General features: G+C 38.8%; 1 long non-coding RNA gene across 1 annotated transcript; it reads right to left on the reverse strand.

Moving 5' to 3' along the window:
- Positions 1-1,691: 1,691 nt before the first annotated feature.
- Positions 1,692-13,978, reverse strand: LOC139752728 (uncharacterized). The gene is made up of 3 exons (XR_011713569.1): positions 13,873-13,978; positions 4,470-4,590; positions 1,692-2,600 (listed from the first exon to the last, which is right to left on the reverse strand). It is a non-coding gene; the product is annotated as an uncharacterized lncRNA (long non-coding RNA).
- Between the last annotated feature and the right edge of the window lie 226 nt (positions 13,979-14,204).

Raw genomic sequence — 14,204 nt, forward strand, 5'->3', positions numbered from 1 at the left:
TTAATGAGCACCTGGACTAATTATGATACAATTTAAATGCTAATTACTCGAATAATTATAGGAATTTTTAGATTTTGACCACATATTCCTATTCAGCATACATAAAAGTATCAATGCTGAAAATTTCAAGTAAATCTATTTTTTGAAAAACAAAACAATAAAAATCCAAGGCTATATACAGGGAATTTTTTTTTACTCAGATTTTCAACTTCCTCAGATTTTAATGAAAATCTGTGTATAGATGTTAATTCATGTGGTATTTAAGTATTTGGAGTCAAAAGACTGTTTTTTATAATATTAAGCATTTAATTAGCACCTAGACTAATTATGATAAAATTTAAATACTAATTACTCGAGTAATTATACGAATTTTTAGATTTTGACCACAGATTCGTATTCAGAATATAGAAAAGTATCAATGCTGAGAATTTCAAGAAAATGTATTTTTTCAAAAAAATCAAGAAAAATCAAAGGCTATATATATATATATATATATATATATATATATATATATATATATATATATATATATATATATATATATATATATATTTTTTTTTTTTTTTTTTTGCTTTGTCGCTGTCTCCCACGTTTGCGAGGTAGCGCAAGGAAACAGATGAATGAAATGGCCCAACCCACCCCCATACACATGTATATACATACACATACGCACACGCAAATATACATACCTACACAGCTTTCCATGGTTTACCCCAGACACTTCACATGCCTTGATTCAATCCACTGACAGCACGTCAACCCCGGTTGTATGGTTGCGAGGCGTGGGATATGGATAGAGTTGTGCGCAGGAGGATGGATGTGCTGGAAATGAGATGTTTGAGGACAATGTGTGGTGTGAGGTGGTTTGATCGAGTAAGTAACGTAAGGGTAAGAGAGATGTGTGGAAATAAAAAGAGCGTGGTTGAGAGAGCAGAAGAGGGTGTTTTGAAATGGTTTGGGCACATGGAAAGAATGAGTGAGGAAAGATTGACCAAGAGGATATATGTGTCGGAGGTGGAGGGAACGAGGAGAAGTGGGAGACCAAATTGGAGGTGGAAAGATGGAGTGAAAAAGATTTTGTGTGATCGGGGCCTGAACATGCAGGAGGGTGAAAGGAGGGCAAGGAATAGAGTGAATTGGATCGATGTGGTATACCGGGGTTGACGTGCTGTCAGTGGATTGAATCAGGGCATGTGAAGGGTCTGGGGTAAACCATGGAAAACTGTGTAGGTATGTATATTTGCGTGTGTGGACGTATGTATATACATGTGTATGGGGGTGGGTTGGGCCATTTCTTTCGTCTGTTTCCTTGTGCTACCTCGCAAAAGCGGGAGACAGCGACAGCTCAGATTTTCAACTTCCTCAAATTTTAATGAAAATCTGTGTATAGATGTTAATTTATGTGGGATTTAAGTATTTGGAGTCAAAAGACTGTAATTCATAATATTAACCGTCTAATTAGCACCTGGACTAATTATAAAATTTAAATACTAATTCTCGAGTAATTATACGAATTTTTAGATTTTGACCACAGATTTGTATTCAGCATACATAAAAGTATCTATGCTAAAAATTTCAAGAAAATCTATTTTGTCAAAAAAGCAACAAAGTGCGATAAAAAAAAATAAATATTTTATATATTAAACTTTGTCTCTGTCTTCCGCGTTAGCGAGGTAGCGCAAGGAAACAGACAAAAGAATGGCCCAACCCACCCATATACACATACATATACATACATACACATGTACATATTCATACTTGCTGCCTTCATCCATTCCCACCCCACCACACATGAAAGAACACCTCCCTCCCCCGCGCATGCACGAGGTATCGCTAGGAAAAGACAACAAAGGCCACAGTCGTTCACCCTCGGTCTGCTAGCTGTCATGTGTAATGCACCGAAACTACAGCTTCCTTTCCAAATCCAGGCCCAACAAAACTTTCCATGGTTTACCCCAGACACTTCACATGCCCTGGTTCAATATATAATGCAGTGGTTTTGGTGCATTACATATGACAGCTACCTTCACCTGGAACCACTCCACCTTCTCTGTCACTTAACACACATGCCTTACTCATTTCATAGAAAATCTAAGCTAGTTTTTGTAGCTTTCCTCCAACACCATACATTCAGAGCATACACAAAGCATGTCAACCACATCATATATTTTCTCCTGATCTATAAATTCCACACAAAGTGTTTTCTTAAGGTATATCAAAGATTCTTCAAAGCCAGCACCTGATCGAAACAGCGTCTCCCACTTCTGAGGCCACTTTGTTCCTCCACAATCTGATGCTCTGTGCGTGCTACCCTCTATGACAAGTCTCGTACAACTTTCCAGGTATCCTAAACAAACTTCCTCTATTCTAGTTCAAATATTCACTTTCTGTTCCCCTTGCATTTATACAATGGCACTGAACAAGCATTCCACCAGTCCTCAGGTACCTGACCTTCAATTATACATACTAACAAAAACACTTAACCTTACCGATTTTGAGAAACTGTTCCAGGCAAAGACCTCTGATGTTACAGAGCATGGGTCAACCAAGTCTTCAGGATCATAGTCATCAGCCACCAACGTGAACCAAGTGTCATCAACCTGAAATTTACATCGAATTGTAGTACCGTAATAATGAAAGATATAGTGCAAGAAAAACAATGAGAGCAGCAAATGTTCATTCTGAAATTTACATCTTTACTATTCATTTATTATTAGTAGTTGCCTTGTATGACACAGGAGAGACATTAGCAGTATTTTCAATCCTGTTTTCCCCTTACCTAGTATATTCATTGCAACCAAAATCTGAAAAATATTTTCCCTTTAATACACTTTTATCTCTTAAGTAGCCTAGCCATGGAAATTTTGGGTGGTCCCAAGGATTGTGGCAAGAAAAGTTACATAGAAAAAGGAAAATGAGCAAACTGTCTATATTTCTTACTGTACACACACTTAAATTTGGTGCACTAAGTTTGCCTATCAAGTCTGTTGAATTTTGCCAAGTCTTTGTCCCTTCTCTGTCACCACCAATCAATTATTGAGAACTATTCTCAATGCTAACAGGTCAACTGTTATATTAAAATTAGTGCACCAAAGATGTGCTAATTAGCCACTGAATGGTGTGGGGCGTATAGCAGGGCACCTTTCTAACGGCACCTTGACTAGGTGGCAGGTCAAGGCACATGACCTCACCTAACCTACCAATTCCTGGAGAAATGAGCTTTATGGCCCAAACTATGGTTGCACATACACTTTTGCTGTCTGAAGACCTGCTAGTCTGCACTGCATATCAAATTTGCATTACATTTTCATTTAACCTATAAAGGACCCCAACCAAACTAGTATGGTTTATGTTATGATGCCATACTAGTAGGGATTACTTTTATTAACATTCACTCAGCTTTCTCCTTTCACAATTTTCCAAACTCAAGTCACCAACTTATGCAGTTTCTCACTTGAATCTGCCACCAGTACTGTATCATCATTAAACACACTTGCTTCCCAGGCCCTTTCATCCCCACAGGCTGCATACTCACCCCTCTCTCAAAGACTTGCATTTACCTCCCTAAATTATCCCATCTAGACATATTGAACAATGCTGAAATAACACACTATAACAGCACTCGCTAGACTGGATTTCAGCAGCAGCTGTTGACCAGCCATTACTGAACGTAGAGTATGGGTGTCATTGAGTAAATACACCAGGTGCAAATGTTGGTTGGGCCACAAAGTTCATTTCTCTGAAAATTAGCTAGTCCAGTTAGGTCACCTGGCATGACCTGCCACAAAGTCAAGTAGCTCCTTCCAGTAATAAATTGTGATGTCAATCATCTTTACATACCCAGCTAAAGGATCTTTCCATTTAAATTACAGCAGGAATAGGCAACTTACACAAGGAAAGATGTACAATAAAGATAAGTATAATTAGGAATTTTTCCCAGTTCTTATTACGTTTCCCCATGAAGAAAAGAGACCTCTATTTACCAAAAAGGCACGCCTTTGAAGTCAAATGAGGATGGGAAGAATCAATACTTACTAGTGTGGCTGGGTCTTACATTAGTCAAATGAAAATGGAAAAGTACAGCAAATTTAGTAAGCAGTGCAGAGCTGCAGCTCTTCAATCAAATACAAATGCACCTGTCCTAAATGAGCTTCACAGGGACTTTGTGCAAGCATAAAGCTGTTGGTAAGGAGAGGTTAAGCATAGCAATTTGGGGGGGATGGGAGGTTCAAGCACAAATGTCACGTTTCTGATAGAGATTCTGCCCTCGCTGTCCTTTACAGTAAACTTCTCTAGAACTCTACTGCAACTATTTAGTTGGGCAAATTATAGAACTATAGGTTTTATATACATCTTACTTGAACATTATGGTGCGATGAACAAATGAACAAGTTTTTATTATATTTCAACAATTGAAAATTTTCAAGGTATTTGTAAGCAGCAATGAATTTTACCTCAGGTATACTTACAAAAGCCAGAGCTACAGAAATGGCCTTTAGTCTCGATTCCTGCTCCAAGTCTTGGTTACCTTTTTCCCTGCCGAATTCAACTTGAGCACAAAAATTATGGTCCTTTCCTTGGTATCAGTCTCTGTCAAGATAAGTTATTTTAGTGACATCCCTGACCTCTACATTATGATGACCAATGACAAAGTGAAGCTTATTTCTAAAGTATTACCAGTTAAATGACAAATAAGTATAAATGAAAAAATAAACTTCCCACTTAACTCACCTTTCACATACTGCAACATAACAACCAGACAATTTATTCCATTTGATGTGAACAAGTCAGTGTCTGCTACCATGCCCACAAGAGATTGAGAGGCAATGGTAGAACTACCATTATAGTAGTCTGTATCCACATTGGCTTTTGGAAGTCCATTCTGACAGCTGTATCACTAGTAATTTATTTTTATTAGAATGGGAAGATGATGGGCAAATGGACATGGTATACATTTATTTTTTTCTTTTCTTTGTCGCTGTCTCCCGCATTTGCGAGGTAGCGCAAGGAAACAGACGAAAGAAATGGCCCAACCCACCCCCATACACATGTATATACGTACACGTCCACACACGCAAATATACATACCTACACAGCTTTCCATGGTTTACCCTAGACGCTTCATATGCCCTGATTCAATCCACTGACAGCACGTCAACCCCTGTATACCACATCGATCCAATTCACTCTATTCCTTGCCCTCCTTTCACCCTCCTGCATGTTCAGGCCCCGATCACACAAAATCTTTTTCACTCCATCTTTCCACCTCCAATTTGGTCTCCCACTTCTCCTCGTTCCCTCCACCTCTGACACATATATCCTCTTGGTCAATCTTTCCTCACTCATTCTCTCCATGTGCCCGAACCATTTCAAAACACCCTCTTCTGCTCTCTCAACCACGCTCTTTTTATTTCCACACATCTCTCTTACCCTTACGTTACTTACTCGATCAAACCACCTCACACCACACATTGTCCTCAAACATCTCATTTCCAGCACATCCATCCTCCTGCGCACAACTCTATCCATAGCCCACGCCTCGCAACCATACAACATTGTTGGAACCACTATTCCTTCAAACATAGCCATTTTTGCTTTCCGAGATAATGTTCTCGACTTCCACACATTCTTCAAGGCTCCCAGGATTTTCGCCCCCTCCCTAACTCTATGATCCACTTCCGCTTCCATGGTTCCATCCACTGCCAGATCCACTCCCAGATATCTAAAACACTTTACTTCCTCCAGTTTTTCTCCATTCAAACTTACCTCCCAATTGACTTGACCCTCAACCCTACTGTACCTAATAACCTTGCTCTTATTCACATTTACTCTTAACTTTCTTCTTTCACACACTTTACCAAACTCAGTCACCAGCTTCTGCAGTTTCTCACATGAATCAGCCACCAGCGCTGTATCATCAGCGAACAACAACTAACTCACTTCCCAAGCTCTCTCATCCACAACAGACTTCATACTTGCTCCTCTTTCCAAAACTCTTGCATTCACCTCCCTAACAACCCCATCCATAAACAAATTAAACAACCATGGAGACATCACACACCCCTTCCGCAAACCTACATTCACATAGAACCAATCACTTTCCTCTCTTCCTACACGTACACATGCCTTACATCCTTGATAAAAACTTTTCACTGCTTCTAACAACTTGCCTCCCACACCATATATTCTTAATACCTTCCACAGAGCATCTCTATCAACTCTATCATATGCCTTCTCCAGATCCAAAAATGCTACATACAAATCCCTTTGCTTTTCTAAGTATTTCTCACATACATTCTTCAAAGCAAACACCTGATCCACACATCCTCTACCACTTCTGAAACCACACTGCTCTTCCCCAATCTGATGCTCTGTACATGCCTTCACCCTATCAATCAATATCCCCCCATATAATTTACCAAGAATATTCAACAAACTTATACCTCTGAAATTTGAGCACTCACTCTTATCCCCTTTGCCTTTGTACAATGGCACTATGCACGCATTCCGCCAATCCTCATGCACCTCACCATGAGTCATGCATACATTAAATAACCTTACCAACCAGTCAACAATACAGTCACCCCCTTTTTTAATAAATTCCACTGCAATACCATCCAAACCTGCTGCCTTGCCGGCTTTCATCTTCCGCAAAGCTTTTACTACCTCTTCTCTGTTTACCAAATCATTTTCCCTAACCCTCTCACTTTGCACACCACCTCGACCAAAACACCCTATATCTGCCACTCTATCATCAAACACATTCAACAAACCTTCAAAATACTCACTCCATCTCTTTCTCACATCTCCACTACTTGTTATCACCTCCCCATTTGCGCCCTTCACTGAAGTTCCCATTTGCTCCCTTGTTTTACGCACTTTATTTACCTCCTTCCAGAACATCTTTTTATTCTCCCTAAAATTTAATGATACTCTCTCACCCCAACTCTCATTTGCCCTCTTTTTCACCTCTTGCACCTTTCTCTTGACCTCCTGTCTCTTTCTTTTATACAACTCCCACTCAATTTCATTTTTTCCCTGCAAAAATCGTCCAAATGCCTCTCTCTTCTCTTTCACTAATACTCTTACTTCTTCATCCCACCACTCACTACCCTTTCTAATCAACCCACCTCCCACTCTTCTCATGCCATACATATATATATATATATATATATATATATATATATATATATATATATATATATATATATATATATATATATATATATATGATGATTGGGAATACCTGGTTTAAAAAGCGAGATATACATAAGTATACTTATGTAAGTAGGAGAGATGGCCAGAGAGCGTTATTGGATTACGTGTTAATTGACAGGCGCGCGAAAGAGAGACTTTTGGATGTTAATGTGCTGAGAGGTGCAACTGGAGGGATGTCTGATCATTATCTTGTGGAGGGTAAGGTGAAGATTTGTATGGGTTTTCAGAAAAGAAGAGTGAATGTTGGGGTGAAGAGGGTAGTGAGAGTAAGTGAGCTTGGGAAGGAGACTTGTGTGAGGAAGTACCAGGAGAGACTGAGTACAGAATGGAAAAAGGTGAGAACAATGGAAGTAAGGGGAGTGGGGGAGGAATGGGATGTACTTTGGGAATCAGAAATGGATTGCGCAAAAGATGCTTGTGGCATGAGAAGAGTGGGAGGTGGGTTGATTAGAAAGGGTAGTGAGTGGTGGGATGAAGAAGTAAGAGTATTAGTGAAAGAGAAGAGAGAGGCATTTGGACGATTTTTGCAGGGAAAAAATGAAATTGAGTGGGAGTTGTATAAAAGAAAGAGACAGGAGGTCAAGAGAAAGGTGCAAGAGGTGAAAAAAAGGGCAAATGAGAGTTGGGGTGAGAGAGTATCATTAAATTTTAGGGAGAATAAAAAGATGTTCTGGAAGGAGGTAAATAAAGTGCGTAAGACAAGGGAGCAAATGGGAACTTCAGTGAAGGGCGCAAATGGGGAGGTGATAACAAGTAGTGGTGATGTGAGAAGGAGATGGAGTGAGTATTTTGAAGGTTTGTTGAAAGTGTTTGATGATAGAGTGGCAGATATAGGGTGTTTTGGTCGAGGTGGTGTGCAAAGTGAGAGGATTAGGGAAAATGATTTGGTAAACAGAGAAGAGGTAGTAAAAGCTTTGCGGAAGATGAAAGCCGGCAAGGCAGCAGGCTTGGATGGTATTGCAGTGGAATTTATTAAAAAAGGGGGTGACTGTATTGTTGACTGGTTGGTAAGGTTATTTAATGTATGCATGACTCATGGTGAGGTGCATGAGGATTGGCGGAATGCGTGCATAGTGCCATTGTACAAAGGCAAAGGGGATAAGAGTGAGTGCTCAAATTACAGAGGTATAAGTTTGTTGAGTATTCCTGGTAAATTATATGGGAGGATATTGATTGAGAGGGTGAAGGCATGTACAGAGCATCAGATTGGGGAAGAGCAGTGTGGTTTCAGAAGTGGTAGAGGATGTGTGGATCAGGTGTTTGCTTTGAAGAATGTATGTGAGAAATACTTAGAAAAGCAAATGGATTTGTATGTAGCATTTATGGATCTGGAGAAGGCATATGATAGAGTTGATAGAGATGCTCTGTGGAAGGTATTAAGAATATATGGTGTGGCAGGCAAGTTGTTAGAAGCAGTGAAAAGTTTTTATCAAGGATGTAAGGCATGTGTACGTGTAGGAAGAGAGGAAAGTGATTGGTTCTATGTGAATGTAGGTTTGCGGAAGGGGTGTGTGATGTCTCCATGGTTGTTTAATTTGTTTATGGATGGGGTGGTTAGGGAGGTGAATGCAAGAGTTTTGGAAAGAGGGGCAAGTATGAAGTCTGTTGGGGATGAGAGAGCTTGGGAAGTGAGTCAGTTGTTGTTCGCTGATGATACAGCGCTGGTGGCTGATTCATGTGAGAAACTGCAGAAGCTGGTGACTGAGTTTGGTAAAGTGTGTGAAAGAAGAAAGTTAAGAGTAAATGTGAATAAGAGCAAGGTTATTAGGTACAGTAGGGTTGAGGGTCAAGTCAATTGAGAGATGAGTTTGAATGGAGAAAAACTGGAGGAAGTGAAGTGTTTTAGATATCTGGGAGTGGATCTGGCAGCGGATGGAACCATGGAAGCGGAAGTGGATCATAGGGTAGGGGAGGGGGCGAAAATTCTGGGAGCCTTGAAGAATGTGTGGAAGTCGAGAACATTATCTCGGAAAGCAAAAATGGCTATGTTTGAAGGAATAGTGGTTCCAACAATGTTGTATGGTTGCGAGGCGTGGGCTATGGATAGAGTTGTGCGCAGGAGGATGGATGTGCTGGAAATGAGATGTTTGAGGACAATGTGTGGTGTGAGGTGGTTTGATCGAGTAAGTAACGTAAGGGTAAGAGAGATGTGTGGAATTAAAAAGAGCGTGGTTGAGAGAGCAGAAGAGGGTGTTTTGAAATGGTTCGGGCACATGGAGAGAATGAGTGAGGAAAGATTGACCAAGAGGATATATGTGTTGGAGGTGGAGGGAACGAGGAGAAGAGTGAGACCAAATTGGAGGTGGAAAGATGGAGTGAAAAAGATTTTGTGTGATCGGGGCCTGAACATGCAGGAGGGTGAAAGGAGGGCAAGGAATAGAGTGAATTGGAGCGATGTGGTATAACGGGGTTGACGTGCTGTTAGTGGATTGAATCAAGGCATGTGAAGCGTCTGGGGTAAACCATGGAAAGCTGTGTAGGTATGTATATTTGCGTGTGTGGACGTATGTATATACATGTGTATGGGGGTGGGTTGGGCCATTTCTTTCGTCTGTTTCCTTGCGCTACCTCGCAAACGCGGGAGACAGCGACAAAGCAAAAAAAAAAAAAAAAAAAAAAAAATATATATATATATATATATATATATATATATATATATATATATATATATATATATATATATATATATATGTATACATATATATATATATATATATATATATATATATATATATATATATATATATATATATATATTTTTTTTTTTTTTTTTTTTTTCATACTATCCGCCATTTCCCGCGACAGCGAGGTAGCGTTAAGAACAGAGGAGTTGGCCTTTGAGGAAATATCCTCACCTGGCCCTCTTCTCTGTTCCTTCTTTTGGAAAATTTAAAAAAAAAAAAAAAAAAAAAAAAAAAAAAATAAAAAAAGAAAAACGAGAGGGGAGGATTTGCAGCCCCCCGCTCCCTTCCCTTTTAGTCGCCTTCTACGACACGCAGGGAATACGTGGGAAGTATTCTTTCTCCCCTATCCCCAGGGATAATATATATATATATATATATATATATATATATATATATATATATATATATATATATATATATATATATATATATGGTAAAGTGTGTGGAAGAAGAAAGTTAAGAGTAAATGTGAATAAGAGCAAGGTTATTAGGTACAGTAGGGTTGAGGGTCAAGCCAATTGGGAGGTGAGTTTGAATGGAGAAAAACTGGAGGAAGTGAAGTGTTTTAGATATCTGGGAGTGGATCTGGCAGCGGATGGAACCATGGAAGCGGAAGTGGATCATAGGGTGGGGGAGGGGGCGAAAATTCTGGGGGCCTTGAAGAATGTGTGGAAGTCGAGAACATTATCTCGGAAAGCAAAGATGGGTATGTTTGAAGGAATAGTGGTTCCAACAATGTTGTATGGTTGCGAGGCGTGGGCTATGGATAGAGTTGTGCGCAGGAGGATGGATGTGCTGGAAATGAGATGTTTGAGGACAATGTGTGGTGTGAGGTGGTTTGATCGAGTGAGTAACGTAAGGGTAAGAGAGATGTGTGGAAATAAAAAGAGCGTGGTTGAGAGAGCAGAAGAGGGTGTTTTGAAGTGGTTTGGGCACATGGAGAGAATGAGTGAGGAAAGATTGACCAAGAGGATATATGTGTCGGAGGTGGAGGGAACGAGGAGAAGAGGGAGACCAAATTGGAGGTGGAAAGATGTAGTGAAAAAGATTTTGTGTGATCGGGGCCTGAACATGCAGGAGGGTGAAAGGAGGGCAAGGAATAGAGTGAATTGGAGTGATATGGTATACCGGGGTTGACGTGCTGTCAGTGGATTGAATCAAGGCATGTGAAGCGTCTAGGGTAAACCATGGAAAGCTGTGTAGGTATGTATATTTGCGTGTGTGGACATATGTATATACATGTGTATGGGGGGGGGGGTTGGGCCATTTCTTTCGTCTGTTTCCTTGCGCTACCTCGCAAACGCGGGAGACAGCGACAAAGTATAATAAATATAAATAAAATATATATATATATATATATATATATATATATATATATATATATATATATATATATATATATATATATATATATATATTTTTTTTTTTTTTTTTTTTCATACTATTCGCTATTTCCCGCGATAGCGAGGTAGCGTTAAGAACAGAGGACTGGGCCTTTGAGGGAATATCCTCACCTGGCCCTCTTCTCTGTTCCTTCTTTTGGAAAAAAAAAAAAAAAGAAAACAAAAACGAGGGGAGGATTTCCAGCACCCCGCTCCCTTCCCTTTTAGTCGCCTTCTACAACACGCAGGGAATACGTGGGAAGTATTCTTTCTCCCCTATCCCCAGGGATATATATATATATATATATATATATATATATATATATATATATATATATATATATATATATATATATATATATATATTATATTGCATTATGTCAGAAGTGTGTAGAATTGTACAGTAATTTCTTAGATATACGTATAAGTAATACGGTTTCTAGGATTAAAATCAACTCATTTTAATAATCTTTCCCCACCCACTCACTGCTTGGATTGGTAGCAGACTCATGTTCAATGTAATATCAAAAATTCTTAAGCACTGCTGTAAAATCTAATTTATGCACCTTGGCACCAATAATTTTCAAGACTATGCTTGGACCATTCTGTCTTGATGCAAGGAACTTTAGGTATAAAGATCTAGCAAAGTATGTTTTGTAAACCAGATTTAGAGCCGTTAGATTAAAGAACGCCTACTGTAAAGTAGCAATTCTAAGCAAATTCTTCTTAAACACAATAATGCATTTGCATTTATGCAAGCAACAGCAAATACAATCCCCATGCTCTAATTATTTCAATGTCCATTTACCCACTTCATGATAAAGAATAGTGTGGAACATGAAAAAGTGGGAAGGTACCTGCTACAAGGAAAAGGAGAAAAGCAAGGGTAGTACCTTCCTACAATGATGAAGGCTGGTAACATCACAAGGAGCAAAGCAAAAATAAGCAGCATCATTAGGTGAGGAATGACGAGGCCAGTCAAGGGAAAAGTTAATAGATGAAATATAGGAAAAATGGCCTGACAGGCATGTAGAAAAAAAGCCACACTGATAAAGTTAGAAAGACCCAGTAATACCAAAATATTTGATAATGAAAATGCAATATAAAATAAAGAAATTCAAGACTGTGCATAATAAAGAGGTTAAGGGGCAACTGAAATGTGTGAAAGAGCCTGCATGTACAATAGCTATCATAGCCCTTGGACCCCTTTTATGGAACTCCCGCAGCTTCAAGGCTGTACTCCACATAGGAATAGGGATGTTATGGAATAGAGTAAAAAGGTCCTCAATGAGACTGGATTTCTTTGGTCCAATGATGTTATAGTCTTACCAAACAAGACTTCTTGCTTTTGGTGTATCGAATTGCCAGGAGAGTCCAGTAAATTCATCTTATTTCATACAAAATTACATTTTTATGCATTCTTTTCAAAATAGTCAGTCTTGTATGTATCAAAGCCCTGGAAAACTTAGTTTTTGGAAAACCATTTTATTCACCCCTTCATCAAACTGCCCATAAACATTAAAAATCACAGTAGCATCAAACATGCTCAACACAAATAATGTAACAAGACATTCATCATCTTCATTTCCTACTTGCACCTATTCTTTGCTTTGCTCATAAAACTCATATATTTATTAACTTTCCACTTCCTACATGATTTCAAACACCTTCCACATGGCCTTTCCATCAACCCTATAATACATTTCCTGCATATCAATAAATGCTTCATACAAGTCACTTTTTCAAAATACTTCTCAAACTATTCAATGAAAAAACCTGGTCCACATTCTCTACCTCACCTGAATTCTTATTTCCCCTTACCAGTCAGATATTCACCTCACCAGGTATACTCCACAGACTAATGCCTCTATTTCAAGCATTTCTTTTCTTTTTACCCCTTTGTCTATACACTGCATTCCATCCATCTAGGCTTAGCCTCTGGTATGTTAATACAAAGCAAAGAGTATGTTGAAAGTTTGAAAAATGTTTCTCAATGTTCATACCACTCCCCTTTACATGGGGTGGATTAAGTACAGATACACATGAACGTTTCAGTGTAATAAGTTTTGTACAACTAGAATCAACTTGCAGGCTGGCACTAAGCAATGGACTAATTCTGATGTAAACCATCCAGTATATTTATGCCCCCTTATAAAAAAAATTACATTTCATTTTTATTAACTCCATCTCTTTCTAAAACACTACCAGTTCTATTGACTGCATGTAAAAGGATCGTGCTACTGTTTTTGTGAAGCAATACACCATAGATAAAGGATTTTAAGACATGCCTATTGGTCTGGCCTTACACTGGTAGCTTGTTTCTTGATTTAGTAATATTTCGAATGCTAGTAACATTTTCTGCCAATTGCCATGTTATACTTCTATGGACATAACTGTAAGTGGGGTTACCATAATCATTAGGCAATCTGTAAAACTGTTTACGCTTACCAATCCACCAAGACAACATGGCTCGTACTGACCCATGTTGGAATCAATTGGACCCATCCGATAAGATACATTTTTCAGTGTTAAAAAAAATCAACACAAGGCATAAATGTACTGTACATACCTACACTAGATCAACTTACCTTGAGTAAATAGCAACAAAGTTGTCTTTATTCAAGGGGAGGTTTACTGTGTCTACTCTGAAGCCAAGTTTTGTCACTGGTTCCAACTGACTATTGCTCTTGACCTGGTGGAAAAAGGTGCCTGTTCAGTATTTCATGAGTAATCTATCCAAATCAGAGAAAATTTAATAAACAAGTTAACTATTACCGCAAAAAGATGAACAATTATGATTACAAAAATATCTTATCCTTCACATGTACTGCAAAACTAAACCTCTACCTATCTCAATACACCACCTTAAAAAAGCTCCACTTATGTTCTGCTGAAGGCACACAGACATATTTGCAGCAAG

This window comes from Panulirus ornatus, chromosome 2, assembly GCF_036320965.1.
Source record: "Panulirus ornatus isolate Po-2019 chromosome 2, ASM3632096v1, whole genome shotgun sequence".
Classification (NCBI taxonomy): domain Eukaryota; kingdom Metazoa; phylum Arthropoda; class Malacostraca; order Decapoda; family Palinuridae; genus Panulirus; species Panulirus ornatus.